We start from the raw sequence: 16410 nt of genomic DNA on the forward strand, positions 1-16410 counted from the left end.
TCAAAGACTACTTTTATTGATGTTGGTTCTTCATCTAACATAAAAGCAATGTAGTCAGGACCAAATATTTTTGGTGTTCTGACCCTACTACCACGTCGTAGTATTGTATCCTTTGGACCGGGCCTTGCATGCTTGCTCGATTCAGGTTCTTCATCCACTGATTTAGAACTAGTGGCTTCATCTTCAATTATCGTCTCAAAATTAGTTGTGACTTCTTCTTTGTCTTTGCAAGGAAATGTATTTTCAAGAAATACAACATTCCTTGACTCGATTGTTGTTCCTACTGTTATAGTCGATATTCCTGACTTGTGAACAATGAATCGATATGCACTACTATTAAGTGCATATCCGATGAAGATACAATCAATTGTTTTAGGGCCAATTGTAACTTCTTTTGGCGGGAGAACCATTACCTTCGCCAAACACCCCATACTTTGAGGTATTTGTAGGATGGTTTCCTTCATTTCCACAATTCATAAGGAGTGACATCCTTTCCTTTGAGTTAGATTTTACTTAGGATATAGTTGGTTGTTAAGATAGCCTCCCCCACATGTTCCGGGGCAATCCTGAACTAAGTAGCAGCGCATTCATCATCTCTTTTAGAGTTCTATTTTTGCGTTCTGCAACACCTTTAGATTGTGGTGAGTATGGAGCAGTTGTTTGATGAATTATACCACTTGCATTGCATAACTCCTAAAATGAGGCTACATATTCGCCTCCTCTATCACTTCGAATCGTTTTGATTTTACAACCAAGTTGTTTCTCAACTTCGTTCTTATAATTTTTGAACGCTTCAATTGTTTCATCTTTACATCTTAAAAGATAAATGTAACAATACCTTGTGCAATCATCTATGAAAGTGATAAAGTACTTTTTACCACCTCTAGTTTGCACAAGCCTTAGATCACATGTGAATTATTTCAAGGGGTTTTGTGTTCCGTTCAACTGAATGAAACGACAACTTAGTCATTTTAGTTTCAAGACATATTTCACATTTGTCTTGGGTATCCATTTCAGTAGCCTTCAGTAAATCTTAATTTACTAATCTTTTAATGGCTTTTGAATTTACATGTCCCAATCTACAATGCCACAAATTTGAACACTCAGTCAAGTAAGAGGAAGTAGATGTTTTATTCCTATTAGCCAATGACTTTGAAAAATGGCGTGTAGCCACACTAAGCTTGGAAAGTCCATCGGTTACATAACCTTTTCCGAGTGACTTTCCAAACTTGTACAATTCAAACTTATCAAACTCAAATACAAGTTTAAACCCCTTATTCACTAGTATTGATCTTGACACTAGGTTCTTGCGGATGTCCGGGAACATCCTTCAAAGTGATTGAGATCTCGAACGTCATCATGAGAATCACGTTGCCAATGCCGAGTACTTTGGACGATGCTTGATTCCCCATGTTGATCTCCATTCCTTCAACAGTAGTGTAGGAGGCAAACTTGCTTTTGTCGGAGCAGACATGAGCAATAGTGTCGGTCCCAATGTAACAGCCACCCTTGTTATCAACAAGGTTTACTTCTTCAGTGACCACAACAACGGGGTCATTCTCATCCCAGTCCTTGAACTCCTTCTCAACGACGTGGGCAGCCAACTTCTTCTTCTTGCTGTGGCAGTCCTTGGCAAAGTGGTCAGGTTTGCCACATTTGTAGCAGTCGCCTTCAAACTTCTTTGCATGCTGCTTTCCCTTCCCTTTCTCATTTTGACTTGGACGAGGGCATTTGTTGGAGCGACCGCCCCGCTCCATCAAGTTGGCTTTTGATTTAAGTGGGCGAAAGCCCTTATCCTTTTGGTCACTATTGCGCACATCAAGCTTCAATGCGCAATTTCACGATCAAGTCTTCAAAGGTCATCCTCTTTCGATTGTGTTTGAGGTAGCTCTTGAAGTCCTTCCAACTAGGAGGAAGCTTCTCAATGATCATGCACCTTGTCAAGTTGTAGGGCAAGATCATCCCTTCAGCAACAACTGCGTGGATGAGCATTTAGAACTCTTGAACCTATTCCATGACGGGTCTACAGTCGACCATTTTATAGTCCAAAAATTTGGCTACTACAAAATTCTCAGTACCTGCATTGTCGATATTATACTTCTTTTCTAGGCTCTCCCAAATCTCTTTTGATGTGGTTACAACGGAGTATATATTGTACAAACTATCATCTAAAGCACTTAGAATGAAATTTTTACAAAGATAATCTCATTTTCTCCAAGCTTCATAGTCAGCCATGACTTCGATCCTTGTCCCTTGATCACTTGGCGCAGGCGGCTCGTCTGTCATGAGTAAATTCGCGAAGCCCATTGTCGTTAAGTAAAACAACATCTTTTGGTGCCACCTTTTGAAGTCAGATCCTCCAAATTTTGGTGGCTTCTCGGCAGGTGGCATCATTCTTGGTGCCAAAGGTGTCGCAGTTGGTCCATGAAAGGAACCAATCACGTTGCCCCTGAAGGAGCCAACAACTTGGTTGGGCCTAGAGCCCTCACCATTCATGTTGGGCATAGAGCCCCCCATGGTCGTACCGGACCCGAATGAACCAGCACCCGTGTTGAACCCGAAGGTCCCAACACTCGATCCAAAAAAGGATCCGACGGAACCACTAAAAGTGGAACCAGCCGACCCACTCGAGGTGGATCCAGCAGTGAGCCCAAAGGGGAACGTAAACCCCGATGAGGTTGTCGATGAAGAGGTAGTGAACCCGAGGTGGGAATCATCGTCGAAATTGACGACGTGTTGAACGGTGCAGTGGTCGACATGGTGGATGGAGTTGCAGCGACGGTGTTAAATTCAGTCGACATCTCCAGCAAAGGTGTTAAGTTTCGAAAGTAATTAAGTTCAGTTAAAAGGTCCAAATTCCTTCAAAGACAAGTTATATCTCGTCTTGCGATTGTTGGTTTCTGAATTACAAGATATGAACCGGGCGTAATACAACCCAAAAGAAGGAATACAAATGGAGAAACTGAAATGAAATTACAACGGAAAAGAAACAGTAAACCGTGAACATGTTTAGCTGAGTCGAGGAATCCTCTTCCCGCAAGATGATATACGCCCCGGTAGTGCTCTCGGATTGACGTTTCGCCCCCAAAGATAAAACGACTACATCTCTGGTGAAGCAGCACCGCTATAAGCAGAGCTCCGCCGAACTGGATGGAGGAGAGGACAGAGTTTCGACAGAAAAGACAATGCAGAGAGGGAGAGAGCTTATGTTGTGTATGCTTGTGAATTGGTGTGTTCAAATGCAAGAACTAGACCAACCTGCCTTGGGTCGAGCCCAAGCACCGAGCCTCTCAACCAGGCCCAAAGAACAGTCCAAAGACCAATTGCCAAGATCCAAGTCCAAGTCCAAGTCACGGGCACGAGCACGAGCACGGGTTCGAGGCGGCGGGGCAGGTCTATTATTCGTAACAAAATTTTCAACATAATTAATAAGAAGACTAGAGTTTTCTGTATTTATATAGAATCAACAAACTATAGTGCATTTCGTGAGGCTCCGACAAAAAAATTAAGCCAATATGACAATAAAATCAACAAACCATCGTGCATTATATGAGCCTCCAACAAAAAATTTATGCCCAAATGACTTGGAATATCGCGGATTCTTTCTTTCTTTCTTGTTTTCATATCTTTTCAATAAGATTGGAGACGAGAGAATAATGAAAGTTGAACCCAAATCTCCACAGTCTAGGAAGAACAACTAAATAAATACTTAGTATAGTTAAATTGACAATAATTAATCATATTAATCACTCTTGCAAAACTATTTAAAAAGGTACAAACGTTTTTTATTAATGCTTTTACAATCAAAAAGTTCATTGTAGCAAACATATGTCCGTGAATAGGAGTTCCATTTTAAATAATATGCACTAAAGAGAAAATGCAACTGCAAAAAATTATACCCGAAACAAACAAAAATCTTATAGAATGGCCCATATTTTAGATAATATACACCATCTGTCCACGATTTAAAGTATTTCGTATCATTTTAACTCGGTGTAAATTTTAAAAGTTGTTAAAAAAAATGAATAAAAACATTGATAGAATATAAGTCCTATTATCAGTTTTATTATGCATATAATGAATTAATGGGGTGGGGAGTCCACTTAAAAAAATGAAAAGGTAAATGAGATTTAAAATGTGGATAAATTTAAATGATAAATGTGGATATTATTTTGTTGATGGAGTAAATATTTTTAAGTGTCTAGAATATTTTTCAGATTTTAAAATTACTTATGTAAATGCATCGATTTGGACCCTGAGCCCGGCCCACCCATATACTGAAAAGATCATAGCTGAGTCCAATTTATGGGTGTGTAAGATCAATCATAATGATTGAATAATCCTTCCTAACTTTGTTATGTTAAATAATCATTCAATTGGATCATCATAAAAACACCACTATATAGTGATGTATATTCATACACACATCATAAAGAGTTTTTCTAAAAGGGCGGACCAATAGAGATTAGGGAGGGATGTTTAAGTCCTAGCCAAATAATACCCCCGTTACATAGTGTACTTTTATCAATTTAGTCCATCCTATAATAATTTTTTTTATCCTAAATAGAAATAGACTTACATTATATTAATTTATTTCACTCATATTTTATTATGTAAAATTAATATGTCACGCGTTCTGTGTTAGTTGATACATTTATTTTGAACAAAAGATTTTAAAAATTGTTACGCGAAAAGTTAAGTGGTGAGAGAATAGAGTTTGAAAGAGCAACACATCTTCTCCACCCCCTTCATCCCTTTGTTCGTCTCTTTGTAGTTGGGTTTATTCCTTTTTTTAGTTGTCTCAATATAACTGAATCATTTTTTTTAACAAAAACAACACATCTTCTCTCTTATTTTTCCTTCTCTTACTTTATTTTCTATTCATCTTTCTATTTTTTTCAATTTGTTGTTATATTTTCTTTTATTTAACTTACTCAACACAATTTCTTAAATCTCATTTACTACATAAAAATGAATGGAATGTGAAAGAAATTGATGATTTAATTTACTTAACATAATTTTCTTAAATCTTACTCCTCTTTATTCTATAAAAAATCTGGGGACATGATTGTATTTTCAGAATTTTATTGGACCTACATGTAAATTCGATGACGTTAAGGAATCAAATTGTATTTTCCCTTTTCCGAAATGTTGGCTAAATTTGTAGGATCTTTATTCTTATGTTTGAAGTTACCCTCAATTTTGACTTTCTTATTGGATTTACGCATTCTTATTCTACCGAGCAACAACCGTGCGCTCTCCCGGTGGATCTGCGGCGGCGCCACCGATTGTGGTGGTATCTGGTTTGGAATCTTCTTTTACGGGTTTGACTCACTTTTTTTCTTTGCTTCCGTTTTGTGGAATTGGGTGTTTGGCCATTTTACATGATTATGCTTTGATACCATGTTTCATTCTAATTTATATTTGTCGACACTTATTTTTTTCTATCTGTATTTAATATGCCACTTTTCTCATTTTCCTCAATAAATTCAAACTTTGTATTATAATCAAATATTGAAGAATATAAAAAGAGACATAACATCAAGAGATTGAGGCTTAACATAAACAAAGGGGGACACATTGCTAAGGATAAAATTGAAAATGAACAGAAACTGCCCATCAATTACAACTGAAAATATTGCCAAAAGACAGAAACTAACATCAATATCAACGTTGGTAAGAAGCATCATTTCTACCAATTTTATAAACTGGAAACACTTTTTTAATCTTTTTCAAGTCATTAACAACCTCTGCCATCGACATGCGATCTCTTGGAAGCTGCTCCGAGCATCTCACTCCAATCCTCAGAATTGAAACAATACAATCCCAATATTTTTCAGCCACATTAAGTTCTTGATGCAGAATTGGATAAACTACTTCAATTACACGGTTCGCCAAAGCTATGCTAACGAAGTCCTGGATATTTAGACACCCTTGGTCTTGTATTTGTGAACATCTCAAGTACAAGAACTCCGTAACTGTATACATCCCCTTGAGTTGATGCAACGTAGCTCATGCCATACTCTTAACAAAACACATACACAGACAACGACGGACTTAGCTATATGCATATAAAAAAACTTATCAATTAAAAAGTTTAAAGTTTGAAGTTAACCTGGAGCAATGTAGCGTATGGTACCCTTTATTGCTGATGAACTGCTTCCTTCCATGGATGGCAAGCTCTGTGAAATGTTTGACACAATTTTGGCTAAACCAAAATCACCAACTTTGGAGACCATTTCTTGATCCAAGAGAATGTTACTCGGCTTCAAATCTCCATGAATAACTATGGAGTCTGTACCACAATGCACGTACTCAACTGCAGATGTAATATCAATCGCAATATTCAGTCTCTGAATAGCACTGAGAGCTCTAAACCCTTCATTCTCAGGAATGCAATACAACCAATTCTCGAGGCTTCCATTGGCCACAAATTCATACACCAATGCCTTAAAATCATTCACTTGAAAATCAGTGCTGTCACACACACTCACAATCTTGAGCAAGTTTCTGTGGCGTATGCCTCTCAATGCATTGCATTCTGATGCCAAACTCTTTGAAGCTCATCTTATGTTAAGATTAAGAACCTTCACTGCCACATCTGTCTACTCATCATCATCATTGATAGTTCCTTTATACACAGATCCAAATCTACCTGCACCAACTAGATTGGTCTTCGAGAATCCACTTGTGGCATTCAAGAGATCTCCGTAAGATAGCATCAAAAACTCTGGCGGTTGGAATATTGGGGTTCCAACATTTTGCAATTTATGTCGCTTGTAGATAATGATGACACATAAGCACACTGCAAGCGCTAGGCATATGGCTCCGACGATAGTTGGAATCAAGATTTTACCTAAACCCTTCTTCTTTGATTTTGTTGATGATGAACAGGAAGGAAGGTGTAGGGTTTCAATGCCTCCACACAAGTCTAGGTTCCCTTGAAGTGAGATTGCACTTTCATTTTGGAAAACTCCAAGACTTGGGACTACACCTTGCAGCTTGTTGAAAGAAATATTGAGATACAAGAGGCGAAACTCAGCTAGAAATTTTGGAATCATCCCGGAAAGGTTATTCCGTGAAAGATCCAAATATTCTAAACCTCTCAACTATCAGGTATCTCCCCTTGAAAAGAATTTCTCTCTAGGTGAAGCAAGCTGAGCATCACACAACTCCCCAAAGAAGGAGGAATGGTTCCGGATAATCTATTGTTGGACAAGTCCATATATCCAAGATTTCTCAAATCCCCAACTTCTGATGGAATAGTACCAGTCTAGACGTTGCCAGATAGGTCAAGTACATTGGAAATGGAGGAAAGCTTCATGATTTCAGGAGGTATTAAGCCACTGAGATTGTTATATGAAAGGTCTAAATATGACAAGTTGGTACAGTTGGCGAGACTTTGAGGTATAACCCAGAAAGATTATTTAATGCTAAGGAAAGAATGTTCAACAAAGTCAAGTTGCCCAATGAAAATGGCATCTCATTTGTCAGTCTATTTGTTTGGATATTGATTTCTTGCAACTTGTGAAGTTTTCCAATGGAGGAAGGAATTGGGCCTTTTAGATTATTGGTATCAGCATATAAAGTAGTGAGACCAACAAGGTTTCTGTTAAGGACCTAAATCCTTAACGTCGATTTCCACGCAAAATCAAGAAACGAGATGTCGTCGTTGTCGAGCGCCCAACGCTGGGTCGTGACTTGGACGGCAAAGAGGGGCGGTTGAGCGCGAGATCAGCCTCGTCGGCAACCTTAGGAGATGTTTCCTGTTTGCTACTCAATTGAGCCAAAAGAATGATAATTTCATATATTGATTGACTGAATAAAAAAGATAACAGTCTATCCTATTTATAATGCTACTAACTTAATGAACAAGAAAACAAAGATATAGAAAAAGATATGCTAAATCCCTATAATATCTAAACTAAATAATAATAATAGAGGTTCGTATCAACTCCCCCACGGTTAAAATCCACCTTGTCCTCAAGGTGGGAACCACGAAGCAAAAAGGAGAGTTGAAAGCAGAAGCTTCGGCGAGGCAACTCCTCCCGGATCAAACACACACCGAACAGATGAACGTCTCCCTTCTTCACTTCCATAAAAAATCAACAAAGGAGACCCAACTTTGTCGGAAAAATTCCTTGCTAAATCGAAAAGCTTGTCCACGCCTCCCAGAATGCCCAAGCATGGCGTGTCATTACTCGGAGGGATCAACCTTGCATCTTTGTCGAGCGATGTTGATCGATGATTCATACTTGGAACATCACCGACATTCAAATCCACATAGACACAAGCAATTATGGGCAATCGGTGTAAGCACCATCTCCTTTCTTGCCCCAACAATTTCCAACAACATTTTTGGATGACACTTGAGCAACATTGAGTGAGGCGATTATCTTCTCCACTTCACCAATAGAACCATCCTCCTCTTTATCTTCTAGCAATGTCTCCTCCTTTTCACCAATCTTCTCATCATATACCCCAACGAGCACTTGCAGTGGCTCACTGTCGTTCTTGACAATCCCTTTGTTCTTGAGGAACTCTCTAGGGGACTTGTTGTTTTGAACATCAAGAGGAGCGCCATCATTGTGAACATCGGTAATGTCATGGGGAACATCATCACCGAATACTATCGTAGGAGTATTATCAGTTTTCTCTTCGGCTAAATTCTCATCTTGAATGTTCTCCTCAAACTCCTCCCCATCATCTGCATAACAGAGAATGCGTTGTTTACACACATGTCCCATCACCCATTTCTCGGGACAGTGCCAGCAGAGACCCAACCTGGACCGTTCTGACTTCTCCGCCTGGGAGACCCGTATTAGCGGCAGGCGTGGTTGCTCCGGAGTTTGACTGGTCATACGTGCGGGCTGACTGTACAGGTCCCGCGTTGGCTTTTCGGTGGAGTAGCGGGGCTGGTGGGAGGCGGGCTGGACTCGCGCTCTCACCTCCTCCCGAGGGCGAGGTCGGTCCCAGCACATCTCCGAGCGTCGGGGCCGGTCAACGGTCGGGTAGCCGCGGTCCTGCTGTTGCGCCGGTGGGTCCCAGCACGTTGGGCGGTGCCGCTGCGTTTTGGTTGTCGGGTAGCGATCAAACCCTAATTGGGTCTAATGCTCTCCGCGATCAGATAGGTGGCCACCCCTCTCGACGTAGCCGCCGCGGTGTCGGGGCCAAGCGTCTTGCGCGCGATCGCGGTACCCGATGGGCTGGTATCTCGGTCGTGGGCGACGATCAGGTGGATCCAAGTGGTGTGAGACGTAGGGTGATTCTGGATCAGGCCACGACGGCGGGCGGAGTACTTCCACCCGGATGCTCGGAGGGTCCCAACTAGTTACACGGCGAGGTTGGGCCGGATGGTAGGGACGGAATGATTGTGTGGCCTGAGGGAAGTCGTATTGACGACGGCGATAGCCGGCGTAGTTGTATGACATGTTGATGGACTGAGGCGTGGCTGTGGTGGATGATGATCGTCTGACTTCGACGCGGCACGCGGGAATCCTTCCCGTCGGGCGTTGCAGAAGTAGTGTTGTCCTGCGGCTAGAGCTCGGCGGACAGGCGGGACTCGACAACCAAAGCAGTTGCTGTGCGCGGAATGTTTTCCGTCGGGCAGCGGTGTAGCTTCGGTTCGAGATGGTGGGAGGGTCAGCTCTCAATGAAAGCACCAGTTGTTAAGGACCTAAATCCTTAACGTCGATTTCCACGCAAAATCAAGAAACGAGATGTCGTCGTTGTCAAGCGCCCAACGCTGGGTCGTGACTTGGACGGCAAAGAGGGGCGGTTGAGCGCGAGATCAGCCTCGTCGGCAACCTTAGGAGATGTTTCCTGTTTGCTACTCAATTGAGCCAAAAGAATGATAATTTCATATATTGATTGACTGAATAAAAAAGATAACAGTCTATCCTATTTATAATGCTACTAACTTAATGAACAAGAAAACAAAGATATAGAAAAAGATATGCTAAATCCCTATAATATCTAAACTAAATAATAATAATAGAGGTTCGTATCCGTTTCCTATACTATAATTTTTGTAGTCGCTTTCAATTTTTGTGGCTTCTTTGTATAAAGTGTGTCTGATGTAAAAGATTCGACCAACAAGGTTTCCTATACTGGATGGAATGCTTCCATTTAACTGATTGTTATCGAGGCGTAAGTACCTTAAGTGATTGGAAAGATTGCCAATGGAATCTGGTAACGAACCAGCGAAATGGTTTTCATTAAACTCCAAAGCTGCAAGGTTGGAGCAGTTTGTGAGGGATGACATAATAGTACCTATATCTCCATTCAAACGGTTATCTCCAACCAAAAGCATTTGAAGAGCTGAAAACCTAGTTAAATCTATCATATTTCCGGTGAAACGGTTAGCACTCACTTGTATGCTTTCAATTAAGGAAGAGTTAGAAAGCAAAGCTGGAAGCGCTCCACTGAAATTATTAGAACTCAAACAAAGGTGCCTCAACTTGGGAAGTGTAGAGCCTATGTCAACAGGTATGCTTCCATGAAGTCGATTGTAATGAAATATGAAAATCTCGACACTTGAAAGATTATAGAGGCCGAGGGGAATAGAACCAGTTAGATTATTCTCATACATAACTAGCAGCTGCAATCTTTTAAGTTTAGCGAGCGACTCTGGAATCTTTCCCTTGAAGAGGCAAGAACCTAACGACAGACGGGATAGATCTGTGAGGTTTCCTAGGAATGGCGGGATAGTCCCTGAAAGCATGTTTTTCGTCAAGCCTAAAGCTTGGAGGTTGACAAGAGAAGCTATCTTGGGGACTATGCCTCCGGTGAGATCAATGTCAATCAAATTCAGGTAATAAAGATTGGTGCATTGTGATAAGTTTGTTGGGATCCCTCATTCAAAAGAATTATTACTAAACTCGATCACTTGAAGCCTTCTAAGACGACCAATCTACTGAGGGATTGGGTCGTCGAAGGTATTGTTTTGCAAGTCGATGATTCTGAGGAAAGAGAGGTTACCTATGTGAGGCGAGAGCGATCCCACAAGGCCTTGAGACTGCAGAGAAAGAGAGACGACTCTACTTGGGTGCCTTTTGCTGCAGGAGACACCATTCCATCTACAGAAATGCACTGTTTCGTTCCATGAGCTCAAAGCATGCAGTGATCGTGATGTATGGATTTGTTGAATGCTAGAAGAGCTTCAAGATCTATATGGTTGTTGGGATGTGAAGAAAGAGTGGTGGTGAAAAGAATGAGAAGGGTGGATAGAATAATAAGTATGGGAGTAGAGATGAAAGGTGTTGCCATGGTATTTTGGTAGTAGAATGGTTTTGCAAGTGTTGGTTTAATAGAAGATCATCTACTCAATTTTCCAAAGCCAAAAGTTGTGTTCGTAGTTGAAGGATCTTCATGGAAATTACCTTAATTTTATACTAGTATGGTGTACTTTGGACTTGGTTATTACATCTTAAATTTAGGGCATGTTTGGGATGATGGAATGAAATGGTGGAACAAAATGTGGTTCCTACTTCTATTCTATTCTATTCTATTCTATTCTATTCATTTTACTTGGTATGACAGGTAGGGGAATTGATTGAAAATGTAAAAGAAATCCAAAAAAATTGTCATTTCATTTCTACCTTCATTTCATTTCACCCTCATTCCTTTCTATCATACCAAACATGTTGTTTCTGCCCCTTCAAAATAATCAATGACGAGATATAATTTTCTCTTGTTAAATCAAATGGATAAGCCATTAAGTTGGTTGTTGCAACTTTTTAGGCTCATATGCATCGTAGTTAAAGAATGTACTCCTTTCGTACACTATTAGGAATCCCAGTCATTTTTGCCCACTCGTTTTATAAAAATGATAATAAATAGTTAAATTGAAAAATGGTAATAAATAGTTAAAGTGGAGAAGACTTCTCAACATCATTCTCTCTTACTTTACCATTTCTCTACTTTAACTATTTATTAGCATTTTTATAAAACGAGTGTGCAAAAGTGACTGGGACTCCTAATAGCGGACGGAGGGAGTATATTTTTTGAGTGGTAAGATCGATCTATAATTTACTTGACTTAATCCACTTTATTATGACTCTAGATTCTACTCTTAATATAACCATTTTTAATAGTACGTCTAGTCTACCACTATCCCAATATCTTCACCATTATAACCACTATGTCTACTCTACTAATTCCTTGAAAGCTAGAAGAGCTTCAAGATCTGTATGGTTGTTGGGATGTGAAGAAAGAGTGGTGGTGAAAAGAATGAAAAGGTTGGATAGAATAAGGAAGGGGTTACAAATGAAAGGTTTTGCATGGTATTTTGGTAGTAGAATCGTTTTTCAAGTTTTGGTTTAATAGAAGATCATCTGCTCAATTTTCCAAAGCCAAAAGTTGTGTTCATACTTGAAGGAAATGATGAAAATTAGCTTAATTTTCTACAAGTATGGTCTACTTTGGACTAGGTCATTCAATCTTTGGTTTAGGGCATGTTTGATATGATGGAATGAAATGATAGAACAAAATGTGATTCTTATTTCTATTCTATTCATTTGCCTGTTAAGATGGAATGAACGACGGAAAATTGAAGGAAAAATATAAAGGAAATTCAAAATACTTGTCATTCCATTTCACCCTCTCACCCTCGTTCCATTTTATCATACCAAACATATTCTTTCTGGACCCTTCAACATAATCATTGACAAGATATACTTTCCTATGGTAAATCAAATGGACAAGCCATTAAGTTGGTTGTTGCAACTTTTTAGGCTCGTATGCACCGTAGTTAAAGAAATGTATATTTTTTAAGTGGTAAGATCGATCTATAATTTACTTTGACTTAATTAATCCACTTTATTATGACTCTAGATTCTACTCTTAATATAACCAATTTTGACAGTAAGTCCAGTCTACCACTGTCCCATTATCTTCACCATTATAACCACTAGCTATGTCCACTACTAACTCCAAAGTTGACTAGACTTGTAGAAATTAGTGTAATTTCACTATAGTACTTTCAAATATGAATACTTTAAGGGACAAAGTGGATTTTACGAATGTAAGAAACAATACCTTCCAACTCCACCCCATTAATTATTCTGTTCATTTTCTTCATTATCGTTTCGACCACTTCTCCAACAACCCTACCTTGAATTCATGAGAATGTACAAAACGTTACATATGTAAATTAGACAAGTGGACCAATACATAATATCATAAATTAGGATTCCCGTAGTATTTATTCCTCCAAAAAACCATCACAACGTAGATAAAAATAACTGGAACTATAAAAATACATACTGATAATTAAGCCTTAGATCTATCGGATTAAAGCACCGGGATTGAAGAGATTAATTGAACATAAATTGAAGAGCTCAACCCTAGTTTAGGTACTAGGGTTTCAAGAATATGAATGAGATAAGATTAGTTCTCAATGATTTTTGTCTACGGAATTCTAGCATTTATAGAATTCACAACTGGTTCGACTTTCCTAGTTCATCTCGAAAAGAACCAACAAGAAAAACCGAGGATAAAATAATAAAATACACTAATCTAAGACTCAAAGAGAAATATAATTTTTACATAATGTGTGATAAATTTTTTCAAAAATGAAAATGTGACATCTTTTATGGCACGGAGAGCGTACAAAAGATATGCATAAATCTTTTAACTACTTGTCGTCCAAGTAACGGGCAGCTTCTTTCTATCTATTGTCTATTGGCAACATTTTCATTTATACTATCTTTCAGGCGGCTTTAGTTGTACAAATAGATGTTCCTTTCTATCTATTGGCAACATTTTCATTCTGATGCATCAAGATTGTACAATTGAGCTCCTTTGTCAAGTGATTAATAGACATCAGTTTATATGACAATGTTACGGGCGTGCTCCGCAACGAACCGGTTATCAATCTTCTCGCGATGTAACAATGATCAATTCCTCGACAAGTTCGAAGTCTTGATCACGAATTTGCTGATCTGCGGACGTTTTCCGCTTGGCAGCAAAGAGACGAAAAAAAAAGGTTTGTTGCACAAGTTAGGTTTAGGGAATTATTTCATTCATAATCTCCATTGGTCAATGAAATACCCTATTTAAGACTAAGGACCCTAGGGCGGTTCGACCTAACTTAGGCATTCGGGAAAGAACCGCAAAGAAAACCCGAACGGGGCTTATAATTAAGGCCCGACTCAACAATAATTTAAATAGAGTTCAACATAAACTAAAATATTCAAAAAAAGGAAAAACTGAAATAATTAAACCAATGATACCGGAGGTGTTATCGGGGGACCCGTATCAGACAATGAGGGAACATAAAACCAATTATAAATTCTCAAAGCGTGTAATTTTCAACAGTATCCACTCCTTTGATGGAGCCTAGCTCTCCACTTGAAGCAATAACATGAGTTTTTTGTGACTTACAAAGTTTCAGAATACATCTTCCAAAGCTTAATTGTTTTTCACTGAGTGAAGGGCCAAATCTAAATTCTTTAAAAACCCTGGGAACGTAATTGCATTTTCAAAATTTTGTTGGACCTACATGTAAATTCGATTATTTAAGGAATCAAATCGTAATTACGCCTTTTAATTTCCAAATTGTTTGCTACTCCATATTTAATGTGCTATCTCATTTACCTCAATGATTTCACACTTGTATACAAATCAAATCTTGTAGAATTTAAAAATGGGACATAACATCAAGAGATTGAGACTTGAAATATAAAAAAAACAACAAATCTTGAAGAATATAGAAATGAGACGTAACATCACAATAGAAAAAAAAAGAGAGACACACAGCATAAGAATAAAATTGAGAGTTAACAGAACTGCCTTTCCAACAAACAAGGAGCAGCTGCCAATCAATCAGCACTGAAAATATTGCCAATTGATAGAAACTAGCATCAATTTCAATGTTGGTAAGAAGCAACATTTCTACCATTTCTACAAACTGGAAACACTTTTTTAATCTTTTTCAAGTCATTAACAATAATAATGTGAATCTTAAGGATTCAATCCACGTATATTTGCCCCAGACTTGCTCATGTAAATATTTCAACAACCCAACAAATCCAACAAGAAATGAAAATAAAAAAGGTGGAAAAGGAAGAAGATGAAAGTGTTATAATTTCGATAGATGCTTGAAACTTATGGACCTTCTACAAAATAATAAAGACAACCCAATGCAACTTTCACCAAAGCAAGAATCTAATGGCTCCACAAAACTAGCAACACAAGAGCTAGTAAAGCATACCTTAATATTCAACCTAAGCCCGGCAATAGATTGGAATGCAACCACAAGAGATTTTGATAAATCTTCAAAAATGAAGATGGGTGCTCACAAATGGAGTCTTTGTTCTTACAATATCATTCAAAGCTGCCATAGAAAAACCCTAACATATCTATTTATACTAGGAGTGAAAAAGGAGCAACATAAAACAATTCTTGGTCAAAAAGACACATCCCGGACAAAACGCCCGACCGGGCGTTTCCCTAGGCTCATTTCGCCCGCCCACATGAAGTTTCTGGACAAAAACCGATCTCTCGACAAAACGCCCGACCGGGTGTTTTGCATGAGGAAAAGCGCCCGATTGAGGCATGCAATATACTCACGCGATGCTATTTCGACGATAAAGACAATGGTAGTCTTAGGAGAGGATTTGGACTTTATCTTCATAGGAAAATTCTGGTTTGAATCAGACCTCCAAATTCGGCTTGGCTCCTTGCCATGTCTCCACCTTATTTCTCGGACCCCAATCAACCAATGACCCGCGATGTCTTGATAATTTATGATGTTGAATATCTAGATTCACATCATCCTCTCCTTCTTTTGTAAATGGATTTGTCCTCAAATCCGGTTCTTCGATTCTTCTTTGGGACACCCAGATTCACATCATCCCCTCCTTCTTTTGAAGGATTTGTCCTCAATTCCCAATCAAGTATACCTACAAAATCGAGCGAGTCCAAATCAAATATCATAGTTCTAGAAATTGGACTAGGCTTACCAAAGGTGTTGTGGGCTACATAGTCTAGCTCGCACATCACTACGAGGAGTATATCTTGTGAATATATGGTCTCATCAATCATACCATCATCGTGATCATAAAGTAATAACAATATTGGAAAAATTCGGCCACTAGAGATTAGGATGCTATCATCAAACAATGAAGTTTGCATCAAGTAAAGAGCATATGATTTCCAACCTAACCATACTACACATGTGAACTCAATTTCATAAGTTTTCTCTTAACACAAATGTGCATCCCATCAAGACATTTTCCTTGATCATACTCTAACGAGTCCAAAATATAAGCACATGATATGGAGGCACAAAAGTCTAACAATTCTTTCACAAGGCACTTCAAAACAAAACCATTTGTTGTAAGATCTTTGAAAAAATAGCCATATAATATACCAACTCCATTAAAAGGTTTGATTCTCATGCAATAA

At 38.9% G+C, this 16410-nt stretch overlaps 1 long non-coding RNA gene across 1 annotated transcript; it reads right to left on the reverse strand.

Annotated features, from left to right (window-relative positions):
- Positions 1–5556: 5556 nt before the first annotated feature.
- Positions 5557–7735, reverse strand: LOC121780606. Its single transcript, XR_006046059.1, has 2 exons — positions 6116–7735; positions 5557–6024 (listed from the first exon to the last, which is right to left on the reverse strand). It is a non-coding gene; the product is annotated as an uncharacterized LOC121780606 (long non-coding RNA).
- Positions 7736–16410: the final 8675 nt, after the last annotated feature.

This window comes from Salvia splendens, chromosome 20, assembly GCF_004379255.2.
Source record: "Salvia splendens isolate huo1 chromosome 20, SspV2, whole genome shotgun sequence".
NCBI lineage: Eukaryota > Viridiplantae > Streptophyta > Magnoliopsida > Lamiales > Lamiaceae > Salvia > Salvia splendens.